This window comes from Carlito syrichta, unplaced genomic scaffold (genome assembly GCF_000164805.1).
Source record: "Carlito syrichta isolate Samal-C Ts95f unplaced genomic scaffold, Tarsius_syrichta-2.0.1 Scaffold308652, whole genome shotgun sequence".
Classification (NCBI taxonomy): Eukaryota; Metazoa; Chordata; class Mammalia; order Primates; family Tarsiidae; genus Carlito; species Carlito syrichta.
In genome coordinates this window covers 11,429-17,855 of record NW_007252748.1, presented here as the reverse complement: position 1 = coordinate 17,855, position 6,427 = coordinate 11,429, and positions in this window count along the sequence as shown.

The following is a 6,427-nucleotide window of genomic DNA, read 5'->3' as shown; positions in this document are numbered from 1 at the left end:
CTGTTCAGCCCCACCATGGAAGTTTTGAATCCCTGCAGTAGCCCCAGAGAGGGAAAGGTCATGTAAAAACTAGGTGTTGCCCTGGTAAAGCTACCCGCCAATCAGTGTGTCACTCATTAGAGTGCTGTGACTCCTGGCTCCCATCTTGGTGGTGAAAATGGTAAGCTGCTGGAGTTAAGCCCACTAGCTGGTGCTGCTGGGATATTTACCAAAGGCATTGAAGGGAAGTGCTTCCTGTCTTTTTCAAAAGTGCCACCTTCCCCCAGGACCTGGGTTCCACAGGTGGACATGGGTATGCCTGTAACTTGCTGGTTACCTCACATGTGGGTGCTTAGCTAGACTAGAGACCAGAGTTGGCTTGTCACTTTCCTTCATATTAAAAGAACGCCAATTAAAGGAACGACACAATAGAAAGCGAATAAGACATAAATATTGGCTCACAGTAAATACAACTTGCTGAACATGAAGATTTTCAACCTCAAATGCATATTCAAACTCAGAATCTGCTTCTCACCTATCAGATCATCAATGACAAAGTTTCTCAGCATGCTAGGAGAGCAGACTCACACCCACTGCAGGCAGGGAGGTGTCAGGAGCGTCTCTTTGGAGGGAATTTGGCGATATTGGTCATTCACGTTGTCTTTGACCCAGTGATTTAAGAATTTTTCTATGAGTTAACTCACATAAGATCACTCACGGTGCCACCATTTGTAAACAACCCCTTATGTAAGGCAAGAAGGTACAGGTCTGTCTGTACCAATAGGGAACAGTCTCTGAGTCAGTCGGAGAACAGCAGGACAAGCTACTTTGTGTGTGTGTGTGTGCGCGCGCGTGCGCGCGTACATGCATATACTTGGATATGCATAGGACATTTCTGGTAAAACTTATAAGAAACAGGACAGTGGCTGCCCTGAGGCAGAGCTGAAGCTGTGGGAGGTGGGTGGGGACAGGCCTCATGGTACTTTCGACACGAGTAAGTATTACCGATTTTAAAAGGCCAGTTATAGATGGGCTTCCCCAGTGAAGGAAGGCAGGCTCCCAGAAATTCAGTCACACGGTGAGCAGCACTGGACTCAGGTCAGACGCCTCCGGCATTCGCTCTGTTCCTCCTACCCACGGATGTGTTGAGCAGCTAGAGAGGGTCAGGGCCGGTGGGCTGGCTTGGGGGACCTGGTAGAGTTGGCCAGGTCCCGGCTTCCACCTGTGCAGGGCTCAGAGGGCCGGCTCATGCCCACCCAGCTCAAGGCGGATGAAGGCAGCAAACCCATCGTGCCAAGGATGGGAACTTCCTGGAACGCCAGCAGGGGGCAGTCCCTCCCTCCCCCAGTGGTGGTCTGTCTACCTGGTCAGAGGCTGCTCTGGCTGCGGCACTGGCCCTCACGGTTTGCCTGTTGCAACCCCATGGCAGGCCCGCAGCCCGTGGACAGGGTGAGCCACGCATGCCATCAGCCCCCTCCCTAGCCTCCGGTGACTGTGCCCTTGCACCTTCCTGTGGGTGGGATCGCTGGCCAGGCCTCACCCCGCATGTCTTGGGTAGTCACAGCCACACAGCGACCTCTTCAGGGGGACCTGTGCATCTTTGCGGGTCCCTCCTTCCTTGCCAAGTCTTCCTAAGTTATTCTACCCGGCTGGCTGGCCACTTCCTCCCTTAGGGGTTTTCTGGCCACCATCTCCCACCTTCAGCATGGGACCTCCCCCTATGCTGGGTCTGGGGGCTTCCTTGGCGCCATCTCTGGGCCCAGCTGGAGAACTGACCCTGGAGGTGAGAGTCAACCCTTTCTAGTCAGGGCTCTGTGCTGACCACGGCATTCTGGGAAACCTCAGTGCCTGGGGTGAGGGAGGAGGGAAGTGAGGGGTCCTGTCCTCTCTTGCATCACCCAGTGTTGTCCATCGGGCTCACGGAAGGATGTCATTTGAAGAAAAGACTTTGTTGATTCCTCCCAGCCTCTTGCAGATGGGATAAGCCCGGGGGGGCCCAGTGACTCATCCGAGGTAAGTCAGTGAGTCAGGAGGGCCTGAGCGACCTCCGGGCCCTGCCTGGAAGGCCCTGATCCTGGCCACTCGTCGAACAATGACCATGACTAGGAGCTATCCCTCTCTCCCACCCTTGCTCTCCCATCCTTGCTCCCTGTGCCTAGGGCACCGGTGGCTCTGGACCCGGCAGAGGCTGGCATTCAAGCTGCACTCCTGCAGTGGGCGGAGCTGGAGCCGAACAGACGCTGTGGGACCGTGCCCTCCTCACCCAGCACAGCCCCCGCAGGACCTGGATCAGGAGCGACCTGGTGCCCGCCTGGCAGGGCGTCACAAGTCGGGATGTAGTGTGCCCAGTGGAAATGCTGGAGAACTTCTTGCTGTTGCTGTTGGGAGTAGGAGAATCTTACCCACCCGCACTGCTGCCTCTAGGTAGGGGAGACTGACCAGCCATGCTCTGCCTCCGGCCAGGAGTTACCGGAGTGAAGCTTAGGACAGGATCAGGGGAGCTGGTGGCCTCCTGGTGAGCCCAGCTGGGGGGCGGCTCTGCCCGGGAGGAGGCATGGGGTCCGGGCCAGGTGAGAGTTGGAGTCTTTGGTGGCTCCAAAGACTGGGGGCAGAGGCGACGAGCCCAGCCCCCGGAGGACCTGTGAAGGGACCTGGCCCCTCCTGCTTCTAACCTGCCCTGGGGGCTGTGCAGGCTCAGCTCCCTGATTTGACCAGGAGAGTTGCCAGATTTAGAAATAAAAATAAAAGATACTGCATGTGACACACGTAAACTGAAAAACTTTATTGTTGACCTGAAATTCACATTCAACTGGGCACCTGTATTATTATTATTTTTTGAGTTGGAGTCTCACTGTCGCCCAGGCTGGAGTGCAGTGGCATGCTCACGGCCACAGCAGCCTCGACCTGCTGGGCTCGGGTGATCCTTCTGCCTCGGCCTTCCAAGTAGCTGGAACTACAGGCAGGTACTACCATGCCCGACTATTTTTTTTTTCTGTAGACAGGTCTCGCCAAGTTGCCCAGGCTGGTATTGAACCCCTGGGCTCAGTCAATCCGCTTGCCTCGGCCTCCCAAAGTGCTGGGATGACAGGCTTGAGCCACCGTGTCCTAAGACCTCCAGTCCTGGGTGCCGGGAGCCCCGTCTCAGCTTCTGTGTGGCCCACCGCAAGTCAGGGGCTCCTCTGGGCCTCAGCATTCTCCTCTGTCAAAAGCCAACAGGGACAGAAACTCTAACAAGCTGAAGCAGTCCTGGGATCTGATCACCCAAGTCTTGGGCAGTCCTCCCGGCCATGGCCACCAGGGGGCAGCAGCACCCTGTAGTGACAGCAGTTGGAGATAAGGCAGTCGGGTCACTCAGCCACCCGGCAAGCGTTGACAGCCCGACCGTGACAGCAAGTCCCCTCAGGGATGCAGAGCTGTGGGACTGAGCGTGGCCCTGCCTCAGAGCTCCTGACTTGGTCCCACCAGGGCATCTGGGGCCTCCAGGAAGGGACCCAGGCAGCCTTGTCCCCTGACCAGGCCATTCCCTCGAACCCTAAAACTCTTCCTGAGACCGCAAAGGTGAAGTCCCCCACCCCAGCCCTCACCCCTCCTGCCTTATGCCACATAGAACCAACCCAGTGGACAGCTGGTGGGGTCCCTGCCGCCCCTCCTTGCTGTCCCCCTGCCTGTCTCTACAGAGGGTAATGCCCCTCAGCTATCGCCTCTGAGGTGTCCCCAGTCCTCCCCGGCACCCACCCAGTACCTGGTGAGCCCACCTGCCCCCCCCCCGCCCCGTGGGTTGCTGTTCTAGGCTTGTGCCACCTTGGCCCCCGTGTGGCCTGACTGGTGCGGAGAGCACGTCTGCCCTACCTGATGACCACAGAGCCGCCTTGAAGACAGGGGCTCGTCTCGGAGCATCAGTACCTGGGACCTGTCACTGAATCAGACACAGAGTCCCCCTAAGGCTGCCAATGCCACCCTCCCCACCCCGTGTGGTCCTGGATTCGTGCTCTTCCCATCCCACCCAAGGTGCCAGTCCTAGCCCGGCGGTCCCGTGGGCCTAGAGCCTGAGAGCCGGAGGACAGGTTCTGCCTTGGGGGTGGGGGGGAGTGTCTTACTCTCCCCCAAGGCTCTGCAGCCCCTCCCTCTGCCCCAGCACCCCTGGTTCTCTGGCCACAGGGCGTACAGGTGAGGAGGACAGAGGGCCGTGACCATGGTCACCCAGCTCGCTCTCAGTCAAGCTGGGACTTGCCTCTGGGCCTTGCAGATGCTGCTAAGGGCCCGCGGGTGTGGTTCCAGCCACAGTGGAGATGGTGCAGGAGCAGAGTGGGCAGCCCCCGATCCTTCCTTCATTCGTTCATTCACTCCTTCCTGAGGGGCCTGGCAGGGGTCAGGTCGAGAGACAGCAGTGATTTGAGGTCACCACAATGGAGGCGGAGCCCTGGGAGGGGCCAGGGAAGGTTTTCTGGAGGAGGAGGGGACATGGGCACAGAGGCTTGCATCAGGCCTGGTGGGAAAACTCAGGGGGGCCAGCAGGCTACTGTGAGCCTAGGTGGGCCTGGAGCGGAAGCAAGGGGTGGCCCAGAGCCAAGGTCCCACCCCTCGGGCAGTGGAACCAGCTGCCAAGGGGAGGGACAGACAGACCTGGACGCCCCCGGCCCGCCCTCCTGAACGAGCTACCAGGGCTGCTTCCCCAAGAGTCACCCACCTGTGGACACAGGCCTAAGCCAGACACACTGTCCCTCCACGAATGTCTGCACAGGATGTGCTTGGTGTGCGGCCAGGCACCCCAGACAGGACAGATTCTCCAAAGGACCCAGAATCCCACAGAGCCTGGAGCACACTGCCCGTCCCTCCTGACATGATCACGCAACACTACACACACACACACTGCAGCACACACCACCACATGCATTCACACCACACAGACGCCACCACGCTCACAGTCTCACCACACTCCAGACCAAAGTGCACACACGAGACCACATGCACCGGACGTACACTCAGACACGCACACCACACACACAGACACAGGTACACACACACGGTGGACGAGGCATGTCTGGGATCAGAGGACGGGGCTGCGTCTGGTTCCTGGGGGCCCCATCGAGCCCCGAGGGGCTTGGCTGGCCGCTGTGGGACCAGGCCGTGGGTGGATGTTCTGGGGGCTGGTCCCTCTCTCCCTGCTTCCGTGTCTGCATGGGGAGCGGGTGCCCCACCTGGCAGATGGCACTGCAGGGACTGAGTGCCACAGCGGGTGCATGTGCCTGGGCTGCGTGTGTGTGCTGGAGTACGGGGGTTGGCATATGTGAGCTGTGGGCTCACCCTGCCCAGGCCTGAGAGAGCAGCCCCCTCCCCAGACCAGCCTGCTCTTGAATGCACTGTAGGAAGCAAGGCCTCTACAGGTCCAGACTTCCTGGAGGCCCACCCTCTGGGCAGTCCCGGAAGCTGCTGGAAAGAGCCCAAGGCCATGAGGCTGGGAGAGCCCCACTCTGCCCTCTGGTGGACACTGCCCCTCCACAGCTGGCCCAGCCTACCCCTCCTCTCACCCCTCCTCAGGACCCTGCCCCAGCCAGGCTGAGCCCCCACGACCACCTTGCACTCACCACCATGGCTCCCCAGGCCCCAGGGCCCTCTCCAGAACCAACGCCTGCCCCCACGTCGAGACTTACAGGGCTCCTTCACCACCGTGTCTGCAGTGTGTACCAGTTTTCACCTGTCTCCTCTGAGACATCTTCCCGGTCACAGTTAGGAAGCCTCAGGCCAAGGAGAGGACCGGCCACGGACCGCATCCTTACAGACCCAGTGCACCCAGCTTGAAGGAAACTGGCTGAGGCCCCAAGCCCCCTGGCCCCTTCTACCCTGCCCCACTCTGGGCCTGGATCCATCCCTGCCAGCACAGAGACAGAGCCCAGACCCAGTGAGCTCTTGGCCCTGGGCTGCTGCGGCACTGTAGTGCTGGTAACAGGTGGGACTGGCACACGGCCATTGCCTCTGAGGCTGAGTCCCTCCTTCTACCTCACACAGCTCCATCTACATCTCATCCAGAGAGGTGCCCTGACTTTCTATCCTGGCTGCTGAGTCTCCCCGCTGCTGGAGTGCTCCTGGGGCTGACTGGGTTTATCCATGGCGGCCACCAGCCCAAGGCAGGAAAAAGGTCAGTCAGGAGCAAACTCAAGGCCGAACGCTCCTGTCCTCCCAAATCCCTGTTCCTGGTCCCACAGTCTCCCTCTCAGATGCCTGAAGTCCCCGGTGGGCTTTGTCTTCTCGGGGGGCTGTCGTCCTGATGGGACCCATTTTGGTGGTCCCTGCTCAGGCCCACCCCTCCTTCTCAGGAGGCAGGGAGGGGAGGCGTTCACCCGGTGTCCAGGACCTGGAGAGAGGACCTGCTCAGGAGGGCACCCTTCGGGCAGGAGGCAAGACCCCTTCCCCATTTGGGGATGGGGTGGGTTCAGGCCTGGGTGCCTCA